At 41.1% G+C, this 14,216-nt stretch overlaps 1 protein-coding gene across 8 annotated transcripts in view; it reads left to right on the top strand.

Annotated features, from left to right (window-relative positions):
* The window catches only part of CAST (calpastatin), a 124,634-nt gene that overhangs the window by 44,368 nt on the left and 66,050 nt on the right, over positions 1 to 14,216 (top strand). The window contains exon 1 of one of the 8 annotated variants that reach the window (XM_011989421.1): positions 5,677 to 5,797. The exons of 3 other annotated variants lie outside the window; for them this stretch is intronic. The gene's annotated coding sequence lies outside the window, so the exon portion shown is untranslated. Of the gene's footprint in view, positions 1 to 5,676; positions 5,798 to 14,216 lie in introns of those variants that run through there. 4 more of the 8 variants (XM_011989417.1, XM_011989422.1, XM_011989420.1 and 1 more) reach the window with 4 other exon arrangements.

The raw sequence follows: 14,216 nt of genomic DNA, 5'->3' as shown, positions 1-14,216 counted from the left end.
AGCCCTCAGAAATAATACCACATATCTACAACCATCTGATCTTTGACAAACCTGAGAAAAACAAGAAATGGGGAAAGGTTCCCTATTTAATAAATGGTGCTGGGAAAATTGGCTAGCCATAAGTAGAAAGCTGAAACTGGATCCTTTCCTTACTCCTTATACAAAAATTAATTAGCCATTCTTTACTGCTGCTGGAGACACCACAGCATTCATCGATGGTCACTGGGTGAGAGACAGTTGCTTACACAAATAAACACGAGTTTGGATTTCCTCTTTGCCACTATTATTTGTCCAGCCCCAGTGAGCTTCAGTTTCTTCATCTGTAAAATGAGGGTTGGACTTCTCTTGTCAGAGCTGTTGAGAGGCTTAAATGAAAGAAAATAAATACTAACACTTAGGCCTGGCCCTGGCATTTAGTAGTTGCTGGGGAAATGGACCTCTCCTATGATTGATCTTGTTAGTCTTCATATTCTGTTGTTTCCAGGTCTCCAAATAAGAGATTCTCTAACTAAAAAAGATTAACTTTTATTGTTATTGGGACTTGTATTTAGCATACACTTAATTATGCCTCTAAAAGTGATACACCTCATTAGCAAAACACCCACCCAAAGAGATTTAGTGAGTTATTTGTAAATGTTCCCAGACTTGCTATTATCTAAACTTCTGAAGGTTTAGTACATTGTGGAAAACCACACCCAGTTTTTTCTTGAACATAATCATAAGAATCAGACCCTTTCTTTTTTCTTTCATTTTTTTTTTAAGGTGGAAGTTAACGCTATTTTTCTGAGATGGGATAGTTATAAAGAATTTGAACATCTCCCCACAAACCCTGTTCTGTCTTAAGAGCTGGGAGGGGCAGAGCATAACTGGGAAGTAGAGATAATTTAGCCACATGTTTACTGCTTTAGTATTTAACAGCAAATTGAAATTCTTTGCTTGCTTTAAAAACACCATCCCCTCCCATTTCCATTCTTATGTCTCCTGTTTCTCTTTCTCACGATGCTTTTCTGACTCACTTTCCTTTGCCAGTTTCCAGAATGTGAGTTCTCCAGGGTTTGATTCTTCACCCCTTTCATTCTCATATTTTTTACTTTTATAAAGTTTTGAAGAAATGTAATTGCTTATTTCTTCTTTTGATGCCAGATTGGAATGGTTGTAACTCATAGCATTATCCCTTAAGAAATTACATACCCATGCATCATTTAGAAAAGCTGGGGGTAATAGCATAACTTGAAGCCTTTTATTACACAGTTATCATGGCACACACAGGCAGAATAATATTCTCCCAACACATTCTGAAAAGGCGTGACAGAATAGATAGAATTGGGAGTGAGAACTAGTGCTAGTTTTCTTGATTCTGGAAATAGTTAATTTGAAATTTAAAATAAGTGATAATTTTACAATTATTAATCAAACTTTAAAGTCTTAAAAAGTTAGTACTTAATTTGAAGCATATGTGTAAGCTATGCATTAGAGAATGGTTTCTGTATATTGTAGAACTGTTTTATGAGAATTCTTACAAAATGAGGATTTGTGCCCTCAAATAATATCCCTTGTGCTATGCAGTTTTGGGTTTCAAAGATCTAATGCTCTTAAGTGATGTAAATATTTCTAATTCAAAATAATTATTATAAAATATTTAGTTCATAAAATTTAGTTTTTGGTAAGTCAGTAGTGAAGATGAGGCTGCAGAAATTATACAGACCCTTACTAAAGCCTATATGAAAATAGTTGTGATCCATAAGCAGTCATGCAATTTTATTTCTGGAAGACTTGTCAGACAACTTCTATTTCACCAACCTGACTGTGCAGGTGAGGAAACCGAGGTTCAAATTGCATTAGGAATGTCTCTGTAGAAGACCATGCTGTTAAGCAGATGTACTGGTTAAAGTTGTTAGTTCCAATTAGAACCCACTCTGACTAAGCCAAAAAGGAATTTCTTAAGGAGCAGGGGGTAGCTGGTAGAGAAATCCAGGAGAGTACAGCAGAAGAAATCTAAAGCTTTACAGTGGGAACAATGCACAGTAACAGAATCAGGCTTTCTCCTGCTGCCACCACAGCTCAGCTCCTGTCACATGGAGGACTGGGTGCCAGAACTCTGCCACTAACAATGCAGAAGACTCAAAATCCCTATTATAACATGGATTTCCTGGTGGGCAACAGCCTGCACACATTGCTCACCTCCAAGCTCATTCTTGTTTGGCACATCTGATTGGCCAGTGTAAATCACATGCCTTCACCCTGCTCCAAAGGAATCTAGGGGTGTGAGTTTTCTGGATCCTGCTTTGGGACGGCATGGGCTGATGAGGTGGGAAATTATCAATATGTGGTGAGGGTTTTCAAATGTGTGGCCTCCTGCTGAATGACAGCTATCCTTGACAGAAAGGAAAACAGGAGAATTACCTAATACAATAGGAGGAAAACTATAGATGATAGGTTATTCAGCAACACTAGGCCTTTCAAACAGAAGAATGTACGAACAACTTTCCTCCCAGCCTAGACAGGAGGAGATCTGTGAAGGAATAAGCACCTATCAGAGAAATACTTTTGTGATTTGGGTCCTGGGTCTGCCATAAATAGCTGTGCTAACTTTGGCAACACAGCTCTCTTCCCAGGTTCTTACTTTCTCATCCATAATAGGAGTGAGGGTTTGGGTTAACTCTTCAGGTACTGTGGAAGGTATGCTGACATTCAGGGCCAGCATCAGCCCACAGTACTCTCTTACCATGTGTGGTTTGTGAGATGACTCTGTATTAGACAAGAAAGCATTTTTATTTTAATAATTATGCTTATATTTTAATGTGCTATAAAAAGTAAACTAGCACATCAACTCCTAATCCCATGGCTATTTTCATTTATGGTGAGACTGAATTTAAGGTTAAAGTAAATCTATTTCTTTTAAATTAAGTAAACATTATATAACTATGACAGGTTAAAAAACACTATCTAAGTAATGTACAAATAATAACCAGGGCTTGAGAAATAAGATCCAGAGCAGTAATTTTCACCTTTTAATGTACATAATGAGTCAGTGTGGGTTTTATTAAAATGAAGATTCTCTGTGGTCCCAGCACTTTGGGAGGCCAGACGGGCAGATCACGAGGTCAGGAGATCGAGACCATCCTGGCTAATACGGTGAAACCCCGTCTCTACTAAAAAAATACAGAAAATTAGCTGGGCGAGGTGGCGGGCGCCTGTAGTCCCAGCTACTCGGGAGGCTGAGGCAGGAGAACGGCCTGAGCCCGCTAGACGGAGCTTGCAGTGAGCTGAGATCCGGCCACTGCACTGCAGTCTGGGCGACAGAGCGAGACTCCGTCTCAAAAAAAATAAAAATAAAAATAAAAATAAAATGAAGATTCTGATTTAGGAAGTCCGGGATGAGGATGAGATTCTGCTTTTCTAACAAGCTTCCAGTTGATGTGCTGCCGCTGCTTTGGCAACCACATTTTGAGTAGCCAGGAGACTGAATAGTGCTGAATGTGGGTAGTTTAGGTTACCCATAACCTAAACATCAATTGGAGAATCTGGTTAAAATGCAGATTCTCAGGTTCCAAGCCAAGAAATTCTGATTCACCAGGGTGGGGAAGAGCCCAGGATTTCATATATTTAATAGGCATTCCCAAGAGTTTCAGATGCAGATGATTTGAGAACCACACTGGCAGGAAGGACACCCTCAGGGATTGTGATGGCCACAGCACAGCAGTGGAACAACATTGTTTCCCTTCACTCTAAGGAAAGGAGCCCCTTTCCACCTGACTTACAGCGGAAGAATGTTCCGAATTTCTTTCTTTCTTTTTTTTTTTTTTTTTTTGAGACAGGGTCTCACTGTTGCCCAGGGAGGAGTGCAGTGGTGTGATCTCAGCTCACTGCAACCTCCACCTTCCGGGTTCGAGCGATAATCCTGCCTGAAGCCACCCGAGTAGCTGGAATTACAGGCACACACCATCACACACAGCTAATTTTAGTATTTTTAGTAGAGACAGGGTTTCACCATGTTGCCCAGGCTGGTCTCGAACTCCTGAGCTCAGGTGATCCACCCGCCTCGACCTCCCAAAGTGCTGGGATTACAGGAGTGAGCTACCATGCCCTGCCAGAAAATTTGTTTTATAACCATGTGATTACTCATCTGTACTCTTCAGGAGCACAGAAATACATTCAGAGATAGGCATCATTGAGCTGCCTAACTCTGAAAGCTGTGGGGCCCAGGGCCCATCCCTATGGGGTGTGGCCCAAATTAGTCACCCTGTGCCGTTTTTGTCACAGGAGAAATTAATGTCAGTGAAACCTAGATGAGCTGAGTTTTAGTTTATTTTTAAAAAGGAATAACAATACTAATGATCAACAACAACAACAAAAAGGGATATATAAGCTATACTTCCATCAAGAAGAATTCTAAGTCCGGGCGTGGTGGCTCATGCCTGTAATCCCAGCACTTTGGGAGGCTGAGGTGGGCAGATCACTTCAGGTCAGGAGTTCGAGACCAGCCTGGCCAACATGGTGAAACCCTGTCTTTACTAAAAATACAAAAATTAGCCAGGTGTGGTGGTGCGCCTCTGTAATCCCAGCTACTCAGGAGGCTGAGGCAGAAGAATTGCTTGAACCCAGGAGACGGAGGTTGCAGTGAGCTGAGATCACGTGACTGCACTCCAGTCTAGGCCACAGATCAAGACTCCCGTCTCAAAAAAAAAAAAAAAAAATTAAAAGGATGGGGTGTTCTGCTCTGGAAATGTTAGAATCTTAAAGTTGGAAGGGCTGTTATTTCACTACATTTTTGACAGAAATAAAAGAAAAAAAATAAGGTGGCTGTGAGGAGTACCCTGAAGGGGACATCAGAGGGCCCTACTTGCCTTGGCTGCCTGGTGGGGTACAAAGCTGTGTGGATGAGTTCACCTTTTTCATGCCACTGGCCATCACTTGTCATGACTCAACACAGCACTGTCCAGCCTGTCCTGAGGTCTCTGTTCCTCAAACAGTGGCCACCACCATCTCCTTCACTCACACCCCAAGTTTAGGGTTCAGAGCCTATAATGTGGTTGGTGTACGGCTTTTCATTTATTTTTAAAATTTTTATAATTATTTTCTCCGACTCTATCATTCATTCAATATTTATTAGTTGACCTTCTATATGAAAGAGTGGCTTAACTCCTCTATTTATTTATTCATTCATTTATTTACATCAGTATAGACTCATGAATTAATATTGTATTCAATGGCGTCAAATCTATTCTTATTAATTTTGAAGTTTGTAATATAATATAAAGTAATCCGGTAGAATTCTCACTGTTAAACTACTCTTTAAAGAAATCCATTACACAGTTTTAACTACATTTGCAAATCCCTGGTTGTAGTCATTATTAATCCACTTTATAGTTTCAAAAGAGGTCTTCGGGGGAGCGTATTTGCGAAGTGCATCCACCGTCGTTCCCTTATTCTGGTAGTCACAGGGTGACAGCCGAGGGAGCGGTAACCTGTCATCAGCCGGCGGTGCGCAGCCCACACAGCACGTGGTCCGCATCACAGGCTGCGTTATTGAGTGAGCCAGTCCCCAGATGCCAGGCGCATGACGAGTCCACAGAACGGTACCTCCCTCCCCACGCATCCCGGGCTCCTGGGGCGGGGCCGCCGGGCAGGGGGGGCGGGGAGCATCCTGCGTCGCCTTCCCGGGACCGCCCCGCCCGGTCTCACTCAGAGAGCTGGGCTGGGGCTCCAAGCGGAAACCGCGGGAGCCGAGTCCAGCCAGGAATGCAGACCTCTTGAAAACCAAGCCGAGGTTTCCAGGGTCTTGAGTCCACGCAGAGTGAGTACTGTCTTCCGCCGCTTTGCTCCAGGCCGCGCGTGCTCCCGGGTCGAGCGGTTTGTGTCCCCCAGCGTCCGGCCCTGCGTGTCTGGGGCCTGGACCCTGCCGCGGACTCCCCAGGCTCTGGACGTGCGCTTTTCCTACTATCGCGACCCAGGCAATACTGTGCGTTCTGAGTTTAACTGTGTTTCTTGGCGGCTCCTCCTCCCTGTCGGTAACACTGTTACTGCCCCTTCCTCCGGGAATCTGGTGACCGGACGCGTAGGGTTACAAAACGGGATTTGTGTGGCCTGGGACAAGTGCCGAAAGAAGGAAAGCAGTAGCTATGTCAATTTGGTTTGGCACCTTTATCTCTAGGGTTGGAGATAGCCCTCCTCCTCCCCAGCCCTGCCGCCACCCTGTGATGACCTCCGTTTTAGAGCGTGAGCTCACTCTGACCTTTCTGCGTACCTGATACATGCTGGGTGTGGCGTGGCAAGTGTTGTAACCTGTTTCGGTTCCATTTCCTTTACACAACCTGAGACTGTTGTAGTATAACATCACTGAGGGTTACTTGGTGTCTATCTTTTAAGAATACGAAGTGTTTTCACAGAGATTTAACTATCTCTTCTGTATGGTTAGGGACCCGGCATTCTCCACTTACACACAAACAGGGGGCAAGTTCTTTATTCCCATTGTACAGCTTCAGAAAACGAGGCAGAGAGTTTAGGCAGCTTTCCTAAGGATCGGGACTTTGGGGCCTCTTTAATTTTCTAGGAAACCACCTATGCATCAGAATGACAGAAATGCTTAATCAGCAGCTCTGGAAAGTTCCTGCTGTTTCACATGTTTTTCAGAGGTAAAAACCTCTGCATTGCAGGGAAGCTCAACAAGGAGTGGCATCTACTGTTCAAAAGGGGAAAGTCTATTTCCTAATCAGTAATAGAGTTTATATTAATATAGATTGCTTCTTTCTGATGAATGAGTTCGACTTTTGCGCACTGGTTTTTCAGTATCTAAAAGGAATATCGAGTTGCTGGGAATATGGTGGGGAGGGTGTGCTGCTTAGTTTCTAGGAGGCAGCATAGGATTAAAATGAAGTAGTGAAATTTAGCAAAATCTTGCTGAACAAGGAAGGGCCACATCTGTAGACTGATGGAGAAGGAGTAAGCCACCTATAACAATGGGGCTGACTAGGGATCCCGTGTGTGTGTGTGTAGCAAGGACTCCTGGTGTCTATTACAAATCAGCGTGCTTTGTAGACTGTGAAACAGTGTTTATGAAGTAGCACATTCAAGTATACATATTGGCTGTGGTTCAGTTCAGATGCTTTGAAAGAAGAGTCTCAGTGCATGAGAATAGTTGATTATATAGAATTAGTGGGGAGTTTTGGTTCCTTGATTATTCTCTGGTAGAATTGACTGAGTATAACATCTCTCCTGCAATGAAAACATAAAAGATAGTACGTAAAATAACAGTTTGAAAGAGTGAAACCAAAAAGAAAAAGAAAACATTTTCTTTTCATTTGGATAACTTCTTAAAATCAGCTGAGTATTTATGTTTTTATTCATTGTTTATAATCACAGTTGACTTTAAGTGATCACTGCTTCTTAGGTGGAAACATGTTACTTTTTCTCAAAATATGAACTATCTTAATCAGTCTTATTCAAATAAAAACTCCATAACCCAACCCATGTTCTTCTATGTTCATATATATCTTTGTATCTCCTCTTTCATTATACTTTATAATTCCCTCAATTTGGAGATCATACGAATCTGAGATATCTGTTTTAGCACAGGTGTGTCTAACCTCATAAGAACATACTGCATAGTGTTTCTGATACATTGAATTAGCAATCTGCATACTAGAAAATTACAGGAGGTTTTCACAAACATTGCATTTTATTTTTTCTCTGTGGACGCTCTTGACTTAAAAATGTCATCTTAATGTTTCTCAAAAAGCATACTGTTGGCATTTTGGGTGACAATTCTGAATTAGATAGAGCTCTTTGCTCCCACTGAATGTCAGAGTGTGACCGAAAGCACTTTCATGCATTTAAATGAACTTTGGTTGGGTACTACCTCCAATTTTTTTTAATTGGGTAAAAGATATTAAAAATGGCTAGGCATGGTGGCTAATGCCTGTAATCCCAGCACTTTGGAAGGCCAAGGAGGGAGGATCACTTGAGGCCAGGAGTTTGAGACCAGCCTGAGCAACATAACAAGACCCTGTCTCTACAAAAAATTTAAAACTTAGACAGGCGTGGTGGCATGCACCTATGTGGCCCCAGCTACTTGGAAGGCTAAGGTGGGAGGATCAATTGAGCCTGGGAGGTTGAAATTATAGTGAGCTGTGATTGTGCTGCTGCACTCTAGCCTGAAACAGCGATGAGACCCTGTGTCAAAAAAAAAAAAAAAAAGAAAAGAAAAGAATTGAGCCATACCATTTTGATGGAAAACCATAAAAATAATTACCCAGTCACATGATTTCCAATTTTTAAGGCCACTTTACATCTCCTAAGACTTGATGGCTTCTGAGTAAATCTGTTTATTTGAACATTGCGATGTGGGCAGAAACTGTGTGTAATCGTACTATTAGCAAGGTGATATTGTTGGACCCATGTGCCGTAGTACTCTATTGTCTACCCTAAGCAATAATAATAGATTATTAAAAGGTGACTGTAATAGGTTCTAGTAAAAGAATAGATTAGTATAATCTGTATTAGAAAAGAGTATTAATAGCTCTAATATTAATATTTGTATTAATAGTTCTAATAGTTCTAATGTGGCTGTAACACATTAATAGTAACAGCTACGTTTACTGAAAACACTATATTCTAAGCACATACGGAGCCCTTATGTGCTGTGATGATAATGTAACTATGAGGTAGATGCTCCTATTATGCTCATTTTACAGATTAAGAAAACAAGAACTACTACACTGTATTGTTTTTCAGGACATATTGAACAGCTTGCCGTGAACACTTTTCAAAGAATGAGCTTCAGTGCATGAAAAGTTATCACACACTAAATTCTCATTTTGCTACAGTGATTTCCTCTCTCAGAATGCAAACTTTTACTATACCATGAGTCCCTTAAAGACAGACTCCCCTATAACATCTACTTCGTGTCTTCCACATAGTAATTGCTCAATATTTATTGGATTGAAAAAAAGATTAGTTTTATCTTAATATGAATAGAGCCCTAAGATGCTGTTACATTAATATGGATTATTCCTGGTTACGTAGAAATGATAAAATAATACTCGTTTTTATTCTCTAGGATTTACAAGTAGAGTGTTTGAAGTTTAATATCTATTTGTGCTTTGGCTAAAGATTATAGAGTGGATAATCAAAAAAAAAATATGAGCAAGGAACCCTTCTTTCTTTCTTTCTTTTTTTTTTTTCTAGAGTTTCTGCAATCAGCTGTACATGATGCTAGGCATACAGAGGTATGGCACACATAACAAATATAAAGGGCAATGTGAAAAGTGTTAAATGGCCCTGCTCTCACGATGCTGTAAAAGCGGAGTGAAAGGTTAAAGGAAGAGGGTTGAGGTTGTTTGGGAGCCTGTTTTTCTGGGAATATACAGTAGAAATATGATTTCCTTAAAGGAAACCTGCAACCAGGAGGCAAGGCTAAAGCAGAAAATGCCAACAGCTGCAGATCCTAGTGACTGAGATGTTATTCTGGTGGGGCACAGTCAGTTAAGGCAGGACTGCTCGTAAGTGTGAAATACTTCCAGCTCCCAGTCTCTTCTTCCCGTGCTTTCCCCTGAGACACTCCCATTTCTGTTGCACACCTTTGCATGTGCTTTTTTGTGGGATTGAGAGTTCTGGTTAATTCTAGGACATTCTGATGAGATGTTTTTGCTACTCTTCCCTTGTAAACAGACTGGATTTCCATCAGGTGTCAGTAACACCTGCGATTTTCATTTTGTCCTGGGGCTCTACGCAGTTTAACTGGAGCTGCCACAACTGATTGGGTGTGTGTTATCAGTCCTCCAGGCAAGCTCTGAGGGTTATGCGTTTCTGCTGCTCATATTTCTGTCTCTTTCTTCACCACTCACCCCGAGGTGCAAAAGTACAAAGACAGGTTCATCAACAATCAGAATAACCTGCCCCTGAATTCTTTCTAATGACTCATTTTTCTCAATCTAGTTTCCAATTTTCTATTTGGCAGCTGCCGCCTGGTAAATACATCTCCTTAGCTAGAGGAGGAAAACTTCACACACAGTTTACTCATCTTTTGTCATTTTCCCTGGTTCCTCTCACAGGAATGGTTAGCACACCTTGGTTTCAAAGTTGTTGTTTGGTCTGTTTTGTTGCCATTCGTTTTCCTACAGATGCCTTTACAACACTCTGTTTTTTTAAAAAAACTAACATTTAACTTTATTTGGGGAAGATATTTTATATATTAGAAAAAAGGATTTCGAGTCTGCTTTTATTGAGTGTGTTAACTTTGGTTAACTTTTTTTTTTTTTTTTGAGTCAGTCTCACTGTGTCACCTGGGCTGGAGTGCAGTGGCACAATATCGGCTCACTGCAGCCTCCACCTCCTGGGTTCAAGCAATTCTCCTGCCTGAGCTTCCTGAATAGCCAGGACTGCAGGCACGCACCACCACTTCTGGCTAAATATTGTGTTTTTAGTAGAGACGGGATTTCACCATGTTGGTCAGGATGGTCTCGATCTCTTGACCTCATGATCCAATCAACCTTCACAGAGAAGGTCTTTCATGAACTAAACCAACTGATGTTCATGGTCCACGTTTGGAGCCTGAGCAAGGTCATAGACCACTCACATTTCACTCAAAGTTGCCATAACAGATTGAAGCGCTCAGTATGCAAGCATACTCCCTGAACTCTGTAATGGGCTGAGGTTCCCCACACAAGTGACTTAAGAGTCAAAGACCGAGGCCACACCTCAGGGCCTCCAGAGTTGCCTAGGATAGAGTTGTTGGGGAAACTGTGAGCTGTGAGTGCTGTTCCCACCAAGAAATCGGGAGCTCAGCCTCCTGCACATACTGTTTCCTTATTAACTACACTAACAGAGTGGTCAGGGAAGGTAGCAGGGAATAGAATCACTTACACATTTTTCAGTTACGTATGCTTTTTCCTTATTGTGAATGTAGGAAATTGTGTTTGTATCCAGTAGGGCAAATGAAACCCTTTTACAGGACTCCATTACTATGGCTAATAATCATCAGAGTCCCTGAATGTAAGTATTCTCATGCTAACAATATGTTTAAAACAGTGCCTCCTGCTTGTAGACATGCATCATTTTATAGTGTTTTATTTTAAAAGATATGTCAGGTTTAGAGAGCTGAGTCTGCATCAGGGAACTGAAACTGGTAACCAGCATTTTTGTTTCTCAGGATTCTTATCTTTCATATGTCCCATCTCTTTATTTTTCTGTGCTGTATTCTGAGTAAAGGCCTCAGATCTATCTTCCAGTCACTTAAGTCTCTATGCAGTTACGTGTAGTTTGTATTTTCACCTATTTTTGATTTGGGTTTTTTATTTTTTCTTTTGTGTCTTTTATTTTTTAAATTTGTTAAAAGTCTGCTTCACATTTTTCTATTGTTTTAGTTATTTTTTTCTTTGAGACAGGATCTTGGCCTGTCACTCAGGCTGGAGTGCAGTGGCATGATCACAGCTCACTGAAGCCTTGATCTCCTGGGATCAGGTGATCTTCCTACCTCTCAGCCTCCCAAGTAGCTAGGACCACAGGTGAGAGCCACCATGCCTGGCTCATTTTTGTATTTTTGGTAGAGACCAGGTTTTATCATGTTTCCCAGGCTGGTCTTGAATTCCTGGACTCAACTGATTCACTTGCCTCGGCCTCCTTCTTCACCTCTGTTTCTTTCTTCACTACTCAACCCAAGGTGCAAAAGAGGATAGACAAGTTCTGGGATTACAGGTGTGAACCGCTGCACCCAGCCTGTCTTTAATTCTTGAAGTAAAATGTCTCCCATATTTGTAACACTGACTCTCTCGCATGCTATTTTACTTCCTGATTAGGTTTTAAAAATGTGACTTGAAATTCATCTTCAATGAAGATTGTTTTCCATGAGGGTCCTTTTTCCCCTATGTTGTAGATCTGCCTCTACCAAGTGGTTTTTAGTATGTCGCTGCCTGCGGTCATTCAGATTTCAATGGCATTAATATCTTGGCTTGGTGCTTCTACTCGACAGGGATAAATTTGGTCCTTGAGTGCCCAATGTCACAGGTTTGAAATTTATTTTTCTCATGTGTTGTGCATTTTTACACTCATGGCTCCAGCCAGAAAGAAAACTTCCTTGCTATTGTTCTGGACGGGTGGGCAGTTGTCAAGGCTTATGTTTGTGGATGATCAGTTCTGAGTAGCTCCTGGCTTTAAGCTAGTAACTCAACACAGGGCCTGTAGCCAGGATTCCTTTCTCATTTAGAGAATTCAATTCCTAGTTCCCAGCTGTTATATCTGTTTCTGATATCCCCATGAGTCATTCTCTCTCGGCCTTGCTCACCAGAGGACTTCGAGTTCCCTCCCCTTTAGGTTACTTAGGAATTTCTCTTCTTTAAAGCTTACCTATGTATTTTATTTTTTATGTTAAATTTTATTCAGTATTTTCATGTCTGGAACAAAAGGGGGTTCTTTTATTAGAACACAGACTAATTTTGTTAGACCTGAACTACATGTTTAAAATGTTTGAAAGCCTTTAAGTTGGGGAGTACATGTACTAGCTTGTCACATGCTTATCTTATCATCATACTGGCCTTATGATATTCATACTGGCCTGATCTTCATAATGGTCTGATAATATTCACATCACCCTATACATGTTTTCATTTGCTTTTCAGACTCCTGATCTACAGAAACAGACATATATTATTTTCTGAATATTTAATTACTTGACCATTTGAAAATGGCATCCTGTTTTTAAAAATACCCTAGCAGCCGGGCTGTATACTGGGTGTATAATGTGTGCAACATTAGGGGTTCCCCTAATATTAGTTCCAGAATACCTGCCTATAAAATGATAGCAATATTGGGATTGATAATGTCTACCACATACTACTATTTCCTTGTGGTGCAAGAAAGGACGCGGGCTACAGAGAAACAGAAAGTCACAAGTATCAGTGTTCCTGGGGTTTAGGGACATAAGACTAAAGAGGACAAGTATTCTTGAGGTGCTTCAGGACAAGCAGGTATGCTTTTGTCCCAGTCTTTTTAGGGAACATTTAGGTTCTTCAGTAACCTGGGATAGCAATATTAGCATCAACAATCTTATTTTAAGCTGACTGGAACGTAATTTTGAAGAGTCATTTTGCAAATTTATCTTAATATCTTATGCGATCCTTTCTTTTAACCAAATGTAAGTGTGAAGAGACAGAGATTGTCACCAGGAGTAAAGCACTAATGCACAACAATAGACTGTAGAAAATGGTGGTCCTTTCACAGAGCCACTACGAAAACTGCTCTCTGTTTGGTTTACACCTAAGGAATGAATGCCCTATGGAAGGAAGTAGAAAGGCTTCTGGGATAATTGTTCAGCAGAGCTCAAAATTTCTTTTTTTTTTTTTTTTTTTTTTGAGAAGGAGTCTCACTCTGTCACCCAGCTGGAGTGCAGTGGCGCGATCTTGACTCATTGCAACCTCTGCCTCCTGGGTTCAAGTGGTTCTCCTGCCTCAGCCTCCCGAGTTACTGGGACTACAGGTGCATTTTGTATTTTTAGTAGAGATGGGGTTTCACTGTGTTAGCCAGGAAGGTCACCATCTCCTGACCTGATGATCCACCTGCCTCGGCCTCCCAGAGTGCTGGGATTACAGGTGTAAGCCACCGTGCCTGGCTAGAATTTCTCATTCTTATACCATAATCATATCATCAATAACCATATATGCTTTAGATAAGCTCTTAATCTGTCAGGGTTGTTACAAGTATGTGCTCTTGCTACCAAGATTCCTCTTTATTTGACTGGAACATGGACCTAAACCAACCATGCATTTGAATCCAAAGAAAATGCCACAATGTAAAATAATGTTGCAGGTTCTTTTCTTTGAGGAAGATAAGCAAGATTAATATGATATGTGTAACTTCTCAAACTAGTGCTCAGGCTGGGTGTGGTGGCTCACACCTGTAAATCCCAGCACTTTGGGAGGCTGAGGCAGGTGGATCACCTGACGTCAGGAGTTTGAGACCAGCCTGACCAATATGATAAAACCCCATCTCTACTAAAAATACAAAAAGTTAGCCAGGTGTGGTGGGGTGTACCTGTAGTCCCAGCTACTCGGGAGGCTGAGACAGGAGAATTGTGTGAACACAGGTAGATCTGTCTCTTATACACATCTAGATGTGTATAAGAGACAGATACATGTTTTCATTTGCTTTTTAGACTCCTGATCTACAGAAACAGACATATATTATTTTCTGAATATTTAATTACTTGACCATTTGAAAATGGC

This window comes from Mandrillus leucophaeus, unplaced genomic scaffold (genome assembly GCF_000951045.1).
Source record: "Mandrillus leucophaeus isolate KB7577 unplaced genomic scaffold, Mleu.le_1.0 Scaffold353, whole genome shotgun sequence".
NCBI classification, from domain to species: Eukaryota; Metazoa; Chordata; class Mammalia; order Primates; family Cercopithecidae; genus Mandrillus; species Mandrillus leucophaeus.
Note: the sequence above shows the minus strand (reverse complement) of the source record. Positions and strands in the feature narration are given on the sequence as shown.